Consider the following 17,366-nt stretch of genomic DNA (forward strand, 5'->3'; position numbering starts at 1 on the left):
AGACAGATTCTGGAAAGAATCTGCCCTCAGGTGTTGCCCCTTAGTTGACACAGCCCACTCGGGCCGGTTTCTGCCTGTGGGAGGTGGGCCTGGCCCCCAGGAGGGACCCGGCTGGATTTGCTGCGCAGGGCTGCCACCTCCCACAGGACTTGGCCTCTGTCAGGTCACCTGTGGCCTCCGTATTCCCACACCCAATGGATACTCCACTCCTTATCTTTCTGGACTCTTTGCTACTGTTGACATTGGACAACTTCCTCTTTTTTGCACGTCTCCTTTCTCTTGGCTTTTTTCATTCCATATATAAATCTCTCAACAACTATTTCTTGAGTACCTACTATGTGCCTGTCTCTGGGACATTCCGTAGTACCATGCCTCTGCTTTCAAGGAGTTTAGAGACCAGTGTGAGGGAAGAAGGTAAAAATATAAACAAATGTCAGGTGCTGATAAATGCTACAAAGAGAAATACAACCGGGGAGGGGCATGGGAGGGGTGCTGGAGTGATAAGGGAGAGTCTCACGCGGAAAGTGACACTGTCACAAGAACCTGAAGAAAGTAAAGGACACCTGGGAGAAGAATGGTCCAGGCAGAGGGAAGAGCAAGTGCAAAGGCTTTGCGGGAGGAGCCTGCTTGGGGATGTTTGAGGAGGTCATTCTGGCTGGAGGAGACTGAAGAAAGGCACAGTAGGAGAAGAAAACATCAAGGAAGAGGCCAGGCCAGGTCATGTAGACCTTAAAGGACATTTCAAGGACTTTGCCTTTTAGTTTGAAAGAGATGAAACACTGTAGGAGTGTTTTGAGGAGAAGAGTGATTTTTTTTTTAGTTTATTTATTTTGAGAAAGAGAGAACATGCACATGTGCATGGGGGAGGGCAGAGAGAGAGGGAGGGAGGGAAAGAATCCCAAGCAGGCTCCACACTGTCAGCACAAAACCCAGTGCAGAGGTCCATCACATGAACCGTGAGATCATAACCTGAGCTGAAATCAAGAGTCGGTGCCTCAGTTAAGTGCCAGGTGGCACCAGGCACCCCAAGAACAGTGATTTTTAGATGATCACCGAGGCAGCTGAGGGGAGCATGGTGTGGAAGTTTGCTAGGGCTGCTGTAACAAAGCACCACACTGGGGGGCTAAAGTAACAGAAGTATATTTTCTTACAGTTCTGGAGGCCAAAAGTCCGAGATCAAGGTGTTAGCAGGGACTTGTTCCCTCTGAAGGTGCTATCGAAGGACGTGTTCCAGGCCCCCTCTCACCGTCTGGTAGTTTCTGGGCTGTGACAGCAGAATACCAACCCTCACCCACCGTCGTCCTCCGTGTGTCCTCATTTCCCCTTTTTATAAGGATACTAGTCATATGGATGAGAGACCCACCCTTCTCCACGGTGACCTCATCCTCACAGCTCATTACATCTACAGGGACCCTGTTGCCAAAAAAGGTCCTCGTCGGAGGTACCAGGGTGAGGACTTCAACCTAGGAATTTGGGGGAGATGCAATCCAACCCATAACACAACTCAACCCACAGAATAGATGGAAAGGCAAGGGCGGAAGTAGGGAGACCAGTTAGGAAGTTATCGCAATAACCCAACAAGAGAAGTTGCTTGCTTGGACCAACATGGCGGCGGCCGAGGTGATGAGAAGTGGCGAGTCTGGAGATCTTTTGAAGGATCAAGCTGACATCATTTGCTGGTGGATTGGATGTGGAATGTGAGGGAAAGGGAGGAGTCACAGTGGCTCCTGGGTTCCAGGCCTCAAGAACTAGAATGGAGTGGGGCGTCTTCGTTTCTTAAATTCTCCTCTCCCTGGGGGACCCTCTACAGCAGCTTTTGCAGGGCCTTCCTCCAGGGCAGACCCATCAGCTGTTGGGCTCCACCCTTGGGTAGACCCATCAGCTGTTGGACTCTTCAGGGCTCCATCCTTGACTGCCTCTCCAGTCTCTCCTGATCGATAGGATCTTTCCCATGTTGAAGACAAATATCCTGAATGTGCTTTTTGGGTCACTCCCACAGGCCCCGACTCTGGAAGATGCTGAAGGAGGAAGACACGGAAACAGGACGACCCTGAAAGGTTAAGCCTCCTAATCCTGAAACAGGTATAGCTGCTCTGAAATGCGTTGTTACGAAGGCGTCCTAGAAGTGTTTCTTTGACATCTGTGGCGTGGAAAATGCCTTGAGAAGGGGCGGAGGGCTGCTGTGGGCCTGGGCAACCCCAGAATTCTGGAAAAAGTCTCTCTGGGCAAGGTCAGTGGTTGTGGATTCACACTCTGGAATTCAGCTTCACTTGGAAGGGGGCTGAGGGCATTTTGCCTTGTCTCTCTTGACTTTGCAGTTGTTGTGAATAGTGGAAGAGCCAAAGGACATTCATGGAGGGTTGCTCTGGATGCGTTCAGTAGGGGTTAGACATCTCTGGAGAGCTGCAGTACAGAAGGGCTGCTCTGAGAACCCCTACGGGGCCTGTCAGAGGCAGATTTCTGGCCCTACGGTCTCTTCCAGGCTCAGTTTGCCCCTCTAGAAAGTGGACGCATAGCTGTGATTCTTCTGCCACATCCCACACAGAAGTTTTCTGAAGGGCCAATCAATTTCTGTATAAACACATTTTTTTGTATGTTTAAAGAGATGGCTGTTTTCCACAAATTCTCAGTGACAGTGCGTAAGGAAGGTGGCAGGTGTCTAACCTGGTCCTCTTGGTATGTGCAGGTTGTCTTTCTTGGCAAGCGCCACACTTTTCATCTCTCTTACATGCGACTCAGAGTTGATCGCTTCTGTTTCTCTTTTGTCGTGCTTGACTTTGATTTCATTTTTAAGCCATTGTGTCTTGGGGTTCCAGTAAGAAACAGATGGCTCATTCACATGGAGTAATCTAAGAGCTTTTCTGAAGGGACTGTTTATAGTGGCATAGGCAGAGTTAAGAGAACCGAGCACGGGATGCGGAAGCATCCCAGGGCTAGCGACGTCAGGGAGCTGTTACCATGCCTAGTCCTGAAAGAAGGAGGGAAGGATTGGTTATTGGAACTGGAAAGAGATTCTACATGGAAAGGCTATCTCTGGTAGAAGGGTGCGGTCAACCTTCAACAGCTCCACTGGGAAAGAGCCAGGAGAATAAATCTCCTCACTGAACTCACTTGTCAGTTCTCCTGTCCCCTGATGGTGCCTCCCATTAGGCATACTCAGCCAGAAGCTGGAAGGTGGGGAGCCATACTGATGCTGCCCATAGAGGTCAGATCCTCTGGGAGAGCAGTGGAGAAGGGTGGATGTAGACATGTGAAAGGGAAATACCTGACCAAACGAGATTGCTTGGATTGTATTGCAGAGGATGTCCCCATCCAAAGAGGGGTTTTGTTTGGTGGAGTGAGTGAAACTTTACATTATTAGGTCAACCACATAGATCTTTTGGGCTGTGAGGTCTGGAAGGAGCAACGGAAACCCTCTAATCAAACTTCCATCCTTTTTCCATTGAAAAAACCCAGGAAAGTCAAGTGACTTGTCCAAGGCCACTCATGAGTTCATGAAAGTGTTTCTGGAAAGCCTGTGACATTTTTAGGAGAAAACCAACAGGAAATCACTTGAAACAGTTAAGAAACAGTGTAAAGCAAAATCCAGGCACTTGCAGGAGAAAGGTGTGGATTAGTTCTTATTTTCCCTCCTGTATCAGTTGGGATTTTTGGTGTTGTAACTATCATAAAACGCAACCCAAAAGTGCTCCTACAGCACAGGGAATTAATTAATCGGCTCGTGTACTTGCAAAGTTAGGGATGGGGTGGACTGTATTGTGGATGTGAGATAGCAGCTCAGCCTGATGTCAACCATCATTTCTTTCCATCTCTCTGTCACTCTTCCATGATGTCAGTTCATTCTCAGGCTGGCTTTTCTCAGGGAGGCAGAATGGCTGCAGGAGTTCCTGGGCTCATAGCTGCATCCCACTGGTCAGAAGGAAAAAAGCATCCCTTCTGGTAAAGAAAGTCCTTACAAGACTGAGAAAGTATCTTTCCCGGAATCCCATCCCCAGCAAACCAACCCTGGCATTTCATTGGCCCGAATTGAGCCATGTGCTTATTCCTCAGCCAATCCCAGTGCCCTCTGTTGATTGGCAGGGGTGGGAGGTTTTTCTGATTGGTCTATCCCTCTACCGGAAGAGTGTGTCAGCTTTCCCTAAAGCACTGGGGCTAGCAGGGAGCCGAAGAGGAGGAGACAGATGCTGGGGGAGGGGATGGGATGGGTAGCAGGAGAGTGGCAGCTGACATATACTGTATCACCTATAGAAATTTCACTAATTTAGACTAATTGTTGGAAGTAACAGTGAGAGGAAACCTGTTTTTAACTAGTGAAAGTCTGCATTTTAAAGTATTTTACCATAGCATAGTTTCAGAAAGAATCTTCCCAGTTCCCAAACAGGCTTGCAGTTAGCATCTGCTTTTCAGTACATCTTAAAACATAGGACCTTCTAATAGATTAACCATGCCTTCTACTGTTCTGTTTCATTTTTCATATGCTTATTCAACCTTTTTATAGCCAGAGTAACACTGAACTCAAATTCTGGGTTAGTGGAGATTAAATTAAATTAATGAAGTGCCTTCATTTAAACCTTATCTATAAAATGGGAGTAAGAATAGCACCTACTTTATAGGTTTGTTGTAAGGATTAACTGAGGTAATCCAAGTAAAATGCCCAGTGTCCCAGTGGCTGACCCAATAAACATTATCTTTATTTGCTCCATATATCTCAAAATAATGTCACATTTATGTGCTTATGTGTGCATTTAATCTAGGAAATTAACTCTCTTCACTACAAATATATTCTTTGTCACTGATTAGTTCAGTTAGAGATGAGGTAAATAAAGGTATTAAAAAATTTAGTGTTTATTGTTTTTTTCCACTGGAATGGCTTTTATTTTAGAATTAATTTTGGGGAAAATCTAAAAAAAGAAAACTTTCGGTAGCATACAATTAAATTAAACGTAGGTATAATCCCTGGAAATGAGGAGATTTTTATTTTACAGTAACTGACTAATATATTCTTAGTTGAAAAGTTTTATAAGTAGTTGAAGGCCTGGGGCACCTGGGTGGCTCAAGTCCTTGGGTGTCTGACTCGATTTTGGCTCAGGCCTTGATCTCATGGTTCATGAGATTGGGCCCCATATTGGGTTCTGTGCTGACAGTGTGGAACCTGCTTGGGATTCACTCTCTCCCTCTCTTTCTCTCTCTCTCCCCTGCTCTTTCACTCTTTTTGTCTCTCAAAATAAATAAGTAAACATCTAAAAAAAAAAAATAGTTGAAGGCCTGTCATGATCTCTCCCAGCTGACTTTCTTGCCTTTGTTCTCAGTTTGGGGGCTTTGGAAAGGGCAAATGACCCTCTTCAGCCTTGGCTTCCCAAACCAACCACACCATTTGGGGTTTTCCAAGTGGATGGATTTTAGGGTCACCTGAGTCAAGTGAGATGCTGCAGAAGCAAGAAACTAGTCTTGGGCACTTATTTCTGTTGAATTTTAGCTGACAGAATGCTGTAAATTGTTCTCTGAAGCTTTTAGTACCATAAAGCTGACCTCTCGGAATCTCAGCAGAGCCAGGTGTCTTGATTCAGGGGTTCCCAGATTAGTGGTGGGGAGAGCACAGGTTGACCCTGTGCTCCCTCAGCTACCCTCAAGCTTCATCCCCTGTGTTTCAAAACCAGGAGGCAATAACCTAAAACTGCGGGGTGGATGGGGGACAGTGAGGGGCCTGGAGATAGAAGAAAAGTTTCCAGAACAACCAGGAACTTAGAGACCACACGTTTATAGACCTGAAAAAAATGCATACTCTCGCCCCTGCGTAATGACTAAAATCAGTCTTAAATTTTCTATAGGTTGTTCCCTGGCCCTGAGGCTGGTCACCATTGTGATACCTACATGGGAACTAGTAATAACTAGATGATTGGCCCTAAATTACATGGTCCGGACAAGTCGTTCTCATTGGTAGAGGACTTGGATGAAGAAACTATCCAAAGGAAAAAAAATTGGAAGGGATTGGCCTAGAGCTACCAGCGTCTTTCTTATCTTCCTTTGCCATCCTTAGTGGAGGGATGTTTTAAAAACCTAATGTCTGTTAGCATAGAATTTCATAAAATAGTTTCATTTAAAAAAGGAGTATTTTTGCCTGACATCGCCTGTAAAAACTACATCACGCAGTTGGATCAGTCGTTGCACTCTGTGAGTGGCAAGCATTGGGGAGATGGGGAGTTACTTACTTCATGTGCAAATGTAGGGGGACAAGTCCTACTTTTTAAAGATTCTTTTAGGGCTTAGGAATTCTCTTAAGCCATGTCTTTATTGACTTAAAGGAGCAGGAGAAACTCACTTGAACACAAGTCTTGGTGAATCCAATTCATTTTCTAAAGAGGGAACTGTTTACTCTTCGTCGTTAACTTAGAATTGTTAGTTTAATTTTCTACCCATTGACAGAAAGCCTTGCGAGATCTACATAGTTCAGATTGAAAGATAAGTCAACAGTTTTTCTTTTTCCACAGTTGAACCCTAAAAATGATAAATCTGTTCAATTGGACTCAGCCTTCAGTTGTGTAGTGTATGTCTTCTCTGTGTGGGAAAGCACACATACACACACACACACACACACACACACAGATTGAGAGAGAGAACTTAATTTGGTCTGAAAGAGAGAGACACAGAGAGAGAGAGAGATTGAGAACTTAATTTGGTCTGACAAGCGCCAGAAAGGAAAGGGTGCTTGTGAGGAAATCAGTGTGTGCATCAGGCAGTCACTGGCGTTAGGACTTGTAGTAACAATTGCATCTTGAAGTTGCCAAAACTTCAAAGTTTTAAGATGCCTTTCAGAGTCCTTAAAAAAAAACAAACCCCAACATATACCCAGCCACTCCGGCATCCCAAACAGTCATAAAACATTCCTCATTCTGCTTCACTTCACATGCCTGCTTGGCGTTGCCACAAACATGTTTTGCCTTCCAGCCAGGGATCAAGCTTCCGTGTGAGGCCATGACTGGTGTGAAAGCAAGTTCCCTGTCATTGTTGAGGGGGGAGAAGAAACCACTCGCACGCTTGTGTGAAATCCTGAATGGAATTAAGGAATCCTAGCACCGAAGAGGGTTTTGAGGCTGTGCCTTCCTGACGGGCTTTTCTAACACTCATCACCTGACAAAAGGTGACCTAATCCTAACACTTCATGGACCTCTAACACTCCATGGATCCTCTGTGAATGAGGACATGAACTGAGATGTGCCTTTCTTAAGAAAAAACAGACTGTTCAGCAACACACCACATAGGCAGTTACTGCCCTGTTCACAGCCTCGTTCTTGGGCACGGTGTCACTGTTTGAGTCCTGGTTGTAGTCTCACGTATGCTCCTGTGGTACAGTCCTCACGTGTTCTAGGAGACCCTGCATCTTCATTCAGACTCCTTACTACTAGTTTCTCCTCAGGTGTATCTCTCTCCACAGTTGGCTATTCAGTGTGCCTAGTTATAGCTACGTGTTCTTTTGGACCGACATTACCACAGCCCTCTTGCTTTGGTCAGCTCGGGCTGCCATAGCAAAATACCACAGACTGGGTAGCTTAAAATAGAAATGTATTTCTCACAGTTCTGAAGGCGAGGAAGTCTAAAGATCAAGGTGTTGGCAAGGCAGGTTTCATTCTGAGACCTCTTAGGATGGCTGGTAGGCGGCTGCCATCTTGCTGTGTGCTCATTTGACATCTTTGTGTCTTTGCAAAAAGAGGAAGCTCTGGTGTCTCTTCTTCTTATAAGGACACTAATCCCATCATGGGGATCCAGCCTTGTGACTTTTCTTAACCTAGTGGATTCTCAAAGGTCCCATCTGCTAATACTATCAGACTGGGGGCTAAGGTTTCCACGTTATGAATTTGGGTTGGGGGAAGACACAAACTTTTAGTCGCTAACAATTCTGAGTATTTGTGGCTCCCATGAAGTGCTTGCAGGGTTGTTGGTCCAGGAGCCTGCAGTAAGTAGAGAAAGCCTTAGAATTACAAACTTCTGTGGCTCTGAAAGAGGTACGGTGTCCTACTGGTGGCTTGGTGGACACTGGAAGACCTTTACCACAGAATTCAAGGCGACCTGTGGTAGCTGATGATCTCCTTTCCTTTCATATCGTAGGGTTCCGAGGTCCAAATGCCAGTGGTAAAGTTGTGGATGCCAGACTTGCTCAGCCTCGATGAAATGTGGATGGTTCAGCATTCCCTGACCACCATCTACAGCCTCCCTTATGGGCCTCTGAAAAGGAGGCTCTTAGAACAAACACCTAGGAAAATGGCTTATTTCCTAGTACTTTATCCTCTTGGGCATTTATTCCCTTTTCATGGGGGAAAGGAAGGCAGTAAATTATAATGAAACTGTTCCCTGTTCCATTAGAGATCACTATCTTACAGTGTCACTTTAAATGGATAAAAATATAAATGTGGTAATGTCCACTTGGGGGGACACACACACACACACACACACACACACCTGTGCCATGTGGAAGATTTTTAAAATATAAAAAGGCCTTTGAAAATTCTTTTAAACTTTCAAGGAACAGACAATTTCTGTGTTACATAAACTGTTCCAGGATTTAGAAAAAAGATGGACTACTTCCAGATTCTCTTTTCTAGCAAACATGACCCTGATAACAAATCTGGCAAGCCCCCAAAGGGAGGCTCTCCACCAGTCTCTCTTAGGAATGTAAAAATTTTAGATGAAATTCTAGCGAGTAGATTTCGGCAATAGAGTATACGAATGTTCCACCATACCCAAGTAGGTTATGGAATGCAGGAGTGGCTTCATATATATTTTCTTTCATTTGCTTCACATAAATTATTTAAGTAAAAATATGCTGTGATCTCATTAATTCCAGAAGTACATTCGGTCAGTCCAACTTCTGATTTTTACAAACCACTTAGAGACAAGTATATAAAATGACCATTCCTTCATATGATAAAGAAGATTGAGTTCCTCCAGCCTACTGTCATTACACTATATCGGGGGCCACAATAAAGGTATTATTGGATAGGGCTGAGATCAAAACAAAAAGCCAATGCAGAAAGTTCTGAAAGTGGTAACATTAACTTTAGAGAATAAATATTATAAAGAAAAGGATAAAATTATCATTACAGATTGCTTAGTTGTAGATCAAGGAGGCTTAAAGAGATTAAGTTAAGCCCCTACTTCTAGGTGGTGAGATTACAATTAAGGATTTGGATATTTCTGAAATTAGTTCATGAGTGCAATGCCATTCCTCTTAAAGTCCCATCAGGATTTTTTAAATTTCACAAGATGGTTATCAGTCTATATGGAAAAATACATAGATGAGAACCTCATGGGGAATTCTGGAAATGGCTCGAGAAGGGAGTTAGATCTATTGGTTATTATAATATATAGCACTACTAGATATTAAAGTGTATTATGAATATTTGTAATTAAAACACCATGGTATTGGCATAAAAGGAGGAAGTAGGTAAGTGAACTTCGATAGTTCAAAAACAGACCCTCACACAAGTAATTCAATAAATCATAAAGAAGCCATCACAGATCAGGGGGGAAGGAAAAATTATTCAATAAATAATTTTGATGCATAGTTAGCAGCTTGGAAAAAATCATTCTAACTTCACCAAAATGAATTACACATTGATTAAACAATTAAGTGCAAAATGTAGAGGCATAGGGAAATCTATAGAATTGGATATTGCTTCAAAACAAAAGAAAAACACTCAAAAAGGAAAAGAACAGTTCCATCAAAATACAAAAGAAAAAAAATCAAAGAATACTTCATGTAAAAAACCAATGGGGTAACAATAGATTAGGGAAAGATTTGCAGTAATATGACAGAATTTGTATCTTTATTTTGTGACAAGCTCAAACAAATTTAATATGAAAAAAACCCTAAAACCTTGGTGGGACACTTGAATAGATAACCACATACAACATCATACACATATATGGAAAATGTTCAATTTTATAATAAGAGATATGTAGATCAAAACAACAGCAAAATACTACTTTAACATATTAGCTGAAGAATACGTTAAAAAAATTTTTTAATGTTTATTTATTTTGAGAGAAAAAGAGAGAGAGAGAGAGACAGCGTGAACAGGGGAGGGACAAAGAGAGAGAGGGAGACACAGAATCTGAAGCAGGCTCTAGGCTCTGAGCTGGCAGTCAGCACAGAGCCCGACACGGGGCTCGAACCCAAGAACTGTGAGATCATGACCTGAGCCAAAGTCAGACTCAGCCACTCAGGCACCCCTCCAAAGAATGTATGGTAATCCCCAGTTCTGGAGGCATTGCAATATTCAGTGTATTAAAGAGCCATATTATTCATTCATACATTTTGATCCACTTCTGTAAAGCGTCTTCCACAGTAATACCACTTCTGTGGACCATCTTCCCACAGTCCCTCCATGAAGGAAGTAATACACAACATTTAATAACCTATTGAGACAAAGATGCTCCCTGAAGCATTCATTATTTACAAAGTAGCCACACAAATGCACATGCGCGTGTGCACAAAAACACACAATTAATATCCAACCGTTGAGTAACTATAAAATAAAATAGTTCTTCTATCAGCATAATACTCAACTATAATTAACAATTATTTTGGAGATACGTAGCGGTGTGACATGATATTTACAGTATAATTTTATGTATAGAAATTGCATTATAAATTGTGGCGTAGTTTGACGATGGAATACAGCTGTAGAGCTGTGCAATTAAATTGAATGAACCGTAGCTGTGTGTGACAACAGGGAAGGCTCTCAGGAACACAGCTGTTAAGTAGAAAAGCAAGTTGCAGTGTGATCCCAATTATGTAAAGTTCAGATACATACAAAATGAATGATACAGTGTTTAGACATCCACATATATGGGGCGCCTGGGTGGCTCATTCGGTGAAGCATCCAGCTTTGGCTCAGGTTATGATCTGGTGGTTCATGAATTGGAGCTCTGCGTCGGTCTCTGTGTGGACAGCTCAGAGCCTGGAGCCTGCTTTGGATTCTGTATCTCCCTCTCTCTCTCTTTGCCCTTTCCCAGCTTCTGCTCTCTCTCTCTCAGAAATAATAAATGAATAAACTTAAAAATAAAAAGTTTAGATGTCCACGTGCATGTGGCAAAGCCTATAAGAACAAACGAGCATAGACAAAAATTCAGGCTAGTGGTGGGAGAAGAGAATAAGGGAGGAGCTTTAGGGGACTATCTAGCGGATGGTAAAGTCTCTTTCTCAAGCCAAATATATATCTATATTTGCTCTTTTTTTTATACCTTAACATGAGCTACAAATATTTTTAACATATTTAGTGTTAATTTGACAAAGGAGTATCAAAACCCATATTCACTGATTACAATTATGTACAAAATACGTATCCCTAAAAAAAGATGGTAAGGACGTATATAGGTAATAGCGACCATGTTAGAATAGTGACATTATGGGTGGCTTGTTCTTTCTTTTTCTCTCATTTCCAAATTTTCATTGACAGGCATGCCCTGTTTTATTGCACATTGCCAAGTTTCGTCACAACCCTGCCTTGAGCAAGTCTGTCGGTGTCATTTTTTCCAACAGCATTTGCTCCGTTTGTGTCTCTGTGTCACATTTTGGTAATTCTCACAATAGTTCAAACTTTTTCATGGATGTTTGCTTATATTTGTGATGGTGATCTGTGATCGGTGATCTTTGATGTTACTGTTGGAGCTTGAAGATGGGACTGAATGACTACAATCCCGTGGTCAAACTTTATTAGATGAGGAGTTGCTTCCTGTTGATGAACAAAGAAAGTGGTTTCTTGAGATGGGATCTACACCTGGGGAAAATGCTGTAAAGATTGTTGAAATGACAGCAAAGGACTTAGAATATTATGTGAAGTTAATTGATAAAACAGCGACAGGGTGTGAGGGGATTGACTCCAGTTTTGAAAGAAGTTCTGTTGTGGGTAAAATGCTATCACACAGTATTACATGCTGCAGAGAAATAATTTGTGAAGCGAAGGGTTAACTGATGCAGCAAACATCATTGTTGTCTTATTTTAAGAAACTACTGTAGCCCTCCCAACCCTCAGCACCACCACCCTGATCTGTCAGCAGCCATCAACATGGAGTCAGGACCCTCCACCAGCAGAAAGATTATGATTCACTGAAAGCTCAGATGACGGTTTGCATTTTTTAGCGATAAAATATTTCACATTAAGTTATGTACATTTTTTGACAGAATGCTATTGAACATTTAATGGGCTACAGTACAGTATAGACATAACTTTTATATGTGCTAAGAAACCAAAAATTCACTTGAAGCACTTTATTGCTACGTCTTTATTACAGTGGTCTGGAAATGAACTCACGATATCTCTGAGGTGTGCCTGTCTGTGCATTTGTTGCATTTTTCTGAATGGTTACTTATTTTGAGAGACAGAGAAAGATAGAGCATGAGTGGGGAGGGGCAGAGGAAGAGGGAGACACAGAATCTGAAGCAGGCTCCAGGCTTTGAGCTGTTAGCACAGAGCCCAATGTGGGGCTCAAACCCATGGACTGCAAGATCATGACCTGCGCCGAAGTCGGATGCTTAACCGTCTGAGCCACCCAGGCACCCCTACATTTTTTTAAACAGAGGAAAACTGAAGACTACTTCTGCAATTAAAGGATGACTTAAGCTTCCAGTGAAGGGATTGCCATTGTCCAGACAGTGGTAGACCTCACCAATGAGGCAGAAAGGGAGGTGGATTTAAAATAGGAAAATGGGGGGCGCCTGGGTGGCTTAGTCGGTTAAGCGTCCGAAAATAAAATAAAATAAAATAGGAAAATGGAAAAATGGAAAAATAAATATGTCCACGAATAGTCACTGAGCATCTTTCTTGTGAGAAAGCCTTGACCTAGCCTGTGTTCTGAAAACATCTTGTGTATACTGAGTTTATTGATTTACTGAAATGGATTAATTAAAAAGGCCGGCATTTCTTTGGGTTCCTTTAAAAAACATTTTTAGCTTATTATTTTGTCTGGTTATAAAAATAATACAATGATTTGCAATATTCTTACAAAAATGTAATAGAACCAGAAGCTGAGCAGACACTAGAACTGATCTGCAGTTGAAAGAAAATACAAGGGATAGAGGAACATGTTAGAAGACACCATGAGGATGCATTCCAGAAGTTCTTAGAACATATGACCCATACATTGCTTATAAATAAAATGGCATGGAAAAGGAGGAGTAGCACCATGTAATAAATTTTAAAAGGCTCAAGGGACATATCAACCAAAGTCCAGTGTAAATCTTGTTTGGATCCTGATTTAAACAAACCAATTGTGAAAAGGTATTTATGAGACTCATTAGGAAAATTGGGACGCTGATTGGATATTTGATATCGAGAAATTATTGTTAATTTTTAGGTGTGATATTGTTGTTTATGGTTATATTTTAAAGATACATGCTATAGTGTTTGTGAACAATAAAGTATCAAATACTTACTTTAAAACAGTCCAGTGGAGAGTTTGAGTATATTAAATATAAATAAATAAATGGATCAATGGTATATCCAGAATTTATGTTAAAATAATCGAGGGACAGGGGCCTTAGTGGGGTATAGATGAAACAGGGTTAGCCGTGTATGATAATTGAACCCTGGCAGTGGGTACATATTTTCTTGCTACATTTGTGTCTATGCTTAGAATTTTTCATAATAAAACATAAATAAGGGTAATACAGACTCACAGCTGAAAATGTATAAAGTACAGAAAAATAGTAAAGAAGAACATGAAAATCACCCATAATCCCATCCCCTGGAGAGAAATACTCACAATATTTTATAAGAACCCTTCTATGCTCTTCCCTTATGCATTTACAATATATGTCCTTATACATACACACTTAAAAAAATTTTTTTTAGTGTTTATTTACTTTTGAAAGAGAGAGAGACAGGGTGTGAGCAGGCAAGGAGCAGAGAGAGAGGGAGACACAAAATCCAAAGCAGGCTCCAGGCTCTGAGCTGTCAGCACAGAGCCCAATGCAGGGCTCCAACCCACAAACTGTGACATGATAACCTGAGCCAAAGTCGGACCTAATTGACTGAGCCACCCAGGCGCCCCTGTATAAACACACTTTTAAACAAGAAATTATACTATCAATATAGTTTTGTATCCTGCTTTTTTATACTGTGGGCACTATTGTGCTTTAATATCTTTAGATCTTCGTCATGATTTAATATTATTATGGTTGTGTATTCTAATATGTGAAAACACATACAACATGCCGTAATTTATTGATCTAAGCAGTCCTTTGCAAACGGGTATCTAAATTGTTTTCATTTTTTCCCCCCTAATCAGTCAGTTTTTCCGTCAAGTATCTAGAAAGTTAAAGTGTTTTTAAGGCGTTTTTCTCTGTCATGGCAAACTGTTGTTGGAAGTGTGGTACTGTTTTGAACTCCCTCTTGTAACATATATGATTACCTATTTCATCATAATCTCAGCAACATTTGGTGCTATGGTGACAATATTTTAAATGTTCATCAGTCTGATAAAGGGATAAAGAATATCTTGTGTTTTTAAAATTACGAGTGAGTTGAAATCTGTTTGTCAGTTTATGTCTCTATTTCTTATTTTATGCCTGTGTGTTCCTATCTTTCCTTCCAATTATTGTATTTATTCCCCCCCCATTTACTGATTCATAAAGGCTCTTTACATAGTAAAGGATACTAATGTTTCATGTATATGCTGCCATTTTTCTCCCCAGTTTGTTGTTTGTCATTTAACTTTAGATCTTTTTTATTTAAATGTTTTATTTATTTCTAGGAGAGAGAGAGAGAGACAGCGTGAGCAGGGGAGGGTCAGAGAGAGAGGGAGTCACAGACTCTGAAACGGGCTCCAGGCTCTGAGCTGACAGTCAGCACAGAGCCCGACGCAGGGCTCGAACCCACGAACCGCGAGATCATGGCCAAAGCGAAAGTCGGACGCTTAACCGACTAAGCCACTCAGGTGCCCCTAGATCATTTTTTTTTTAAGTAGGCTCCATGCCCAACATGGGGCTTGAACTCATGACCCTGAGACGAAGAGTTGGGTGCTCTATCGACTGAGCCAACCAGGCACCCCAGCTTTACATCATTTTTGAACAATCACTTGTCTGGAATTATTTTTGTAGATTTTTTAAAGTTGTAAGTCTATATTCATTTTTTCTTTGAGCCTTTGCAATTTTCTACATAGTTCTTTATGTAATCTTATTTAATATTTTATTGAGAGATTTCATTATGTAGCATTGTCCTTTAAGGTTTGCTTTTTTATTTTAATACCTTTATTGGTTATTAAATGAGATGTTTATGGTAGAAAGAATACATTTTTAAAAAATTTACCTGTAATTTGTCTGTCATACAATGCATCAGATAAAATTTGGTACTTTATCTTTCTACATGCATATATTAGTTAAAGTAACACTTGCTGATGAAACCGTTAAAACCCCAGATTATAATTTAACACAGTAGAGGTTTAGTTCTTAGTCCAACACAGGTGTTCTGATTGGTGGCCAGCCTCTCAGTGAGTAGATTCCGTGGCCCAGGGTCCTTCCATCATATGCTTCTTCCATTCCCGAGGGCTTTGGGGTCCTCTGCATCTAGTTGGCAGTTGGGGAAAGAGAGCATGGAGAAGGCATGTCACTTACCAGCCACCTCAGCTTGAAAGTGCTTCATGTCACTTCTGCCTATATTCCATTGGTGGGAATAGGCACATGGATATACCTAGGTAGAAGGGATGCTGGGAAATGTAGTCCCTGGCTGGGTAATGGCTTTCCAGTGAAAACCCTCCACTCTGGAAAGAGCATTGAATGTTTGTTGGACATTTAGCTGAACCTGCCACCATTTGTTATATTTATAATGTATATGATAGGGGCACCTGGTGGCTCAGTCAGTTGAGCCTCCAACTTCAGCTCAGGTTATGATCTCACGGTTCGTGAGTTTGAACCCTGTATGGGGCTCTGTGCTGACAGCTCAGAGCCTGGAGCCTGCTTCAGATTCTGTGTCTCCCTCTCTCTCTGCCCCTTCCTCACTCACCCTGTCTGTCTCTCTCTCTCTTAAAAATAAATAAACATTAAAAAAATTATAATATATGTAATCTATATTTTTTTACAAAATGGAATCATCCTTTTAAGAGTTTTCATTTTAGCACCATTTTGTGCGCATTTGTGTCTTTAAAATCTCTCTCAAAAATAAGAGTTTTAATGTCAACATATTATTCCCTGTTTTGATATATCATAATTGATTTAGCACTTTTCTATTATGGTACAGTTAGGCTTTCCTAGATTTTTATTATTCTGAATAGTGCTGCTATTATACATGTCTTTGTGCATAAATCTTTGAGTATTCCTCTGATTATGTCCTCAGGGAAAATTCTTGGGAGTGAACTTGCTCAGTGTTAAGGCTGGTGGTACATATTACCAGATGGCCCTTCAGAAATGTGGACTTATTTATACTCTTATCAGTAGCATCTGAGGATTCTTATTTCAGGGCACTCTTGACTATCATGGGCATTATAGTGGTTTCAGTTTTTGCCAATTCGATTGTTGAAAAGAGTACTGCACTGTTTTAATTTGCAAGCTTTCCGTACAGTGGGTTTGAACATTTTTTTCATGAAGCCATCAGTAATCTGTGTGAGCGTATGTATATGTGTGTGTGTGTGTATGTGTGTGTGTGAATTGCCTCTTTGAATCCTTTCTCATTTTTATTTTGAAGTGTTCCATCTTCTTTTCAATCATTTATAAGAGATTTTTATGCAGTATGTATTAACTTGTCATGTTATAAATATTTTTATCTAGCTTCTCCTTTCCTTGATTTTTCTTTGTGACCTAATTTTTTGAGATTAAACTCTACAGTTGGAACCCTGATGTGTAATATCATATGCACTGAATCTGCCTGGTTAGCAGCACTTCTGAGATTAATAACATTTTGAAAAAGCAAAGCAGAGTCTTTTTTTTTTTTTTTTACCCGTCATATGGTTTGAATGTTCTCAGTGTGAAATTTTAGTTATCTTGAAGTGAGGGGGTTTAAAGTAGTCATCAAAAAAAAATGGACTGAAGAATTTGGGGCACTGGTTTCTTGCCCATGTAGATAGTGAGATCGCCTTTTTTATCTTCCCAGGATAGTTAGGAGCACTGGGGAAACAGGATGATAGATAGTATCTGAGGACTCCATGGTTTTAGCTAAGCGAGTAGCAGTGAGGTCTCAGAAGCCCTCTGTCCGTTTTTCACATTAGATCTTATTTAAAACACACGTGGTATGGGGCACCTGGGTGGCTTAGTCGGTTGAGCGTCCGACTTTCGCTTAGGTCACGATCTCGCGGTTTGTGGGTTCGAGCCCCGCGTCGGGCTCTGTGCTGACTGCCAGCTCAGAGCCTGGAGCCATTTTCAGAGTCTGTGTCTCCCT

General features: G+C 41.4%; 1 protein-coding gene across 3 annotated transcripts in view; it reads left to right on the forward strand.

Annotated features, from left to right (window-relative positions):
- TRERF1 (transcriptional regulating factor 1) overlaps nucleotides 1-17,366 on the forward strand; it is a 206,204-nt gene that overhangs the window by 83,276 nt on the left and 105,562 nt on the right. For all 3 annotated transcript variants that reach the window (XM_077764957.1, XM_077764959.1, XM_077764960.1), the window contains exon 3: nucleotides 2,000-2,082. The gene's annotated coding sequence lies outside the window, so the exon portion shown is untranslated. The remainder of the gene's footprint in view (nucleotides 1-1,999; nucleotides 2,083-17,366) is intronic.

This window comes from Crocuta crocuta, unplaced genomic scaffold (assembly GCF_008692635.1).
Source record: "Crocuta crocuta isolate KB4526 unplaced genomic scaffold, BGI_CrCroc_1.0 scaffold44, whole genome shotgun sequence".
In the NCBI taxonomy this organism is placed as follows: domain Eukaryota; kingdom Metazoa; phylum Chordata; class Mammalia; order Carnivora; family Hyaenidae; genus Crocuta; species Crocuta crocuta.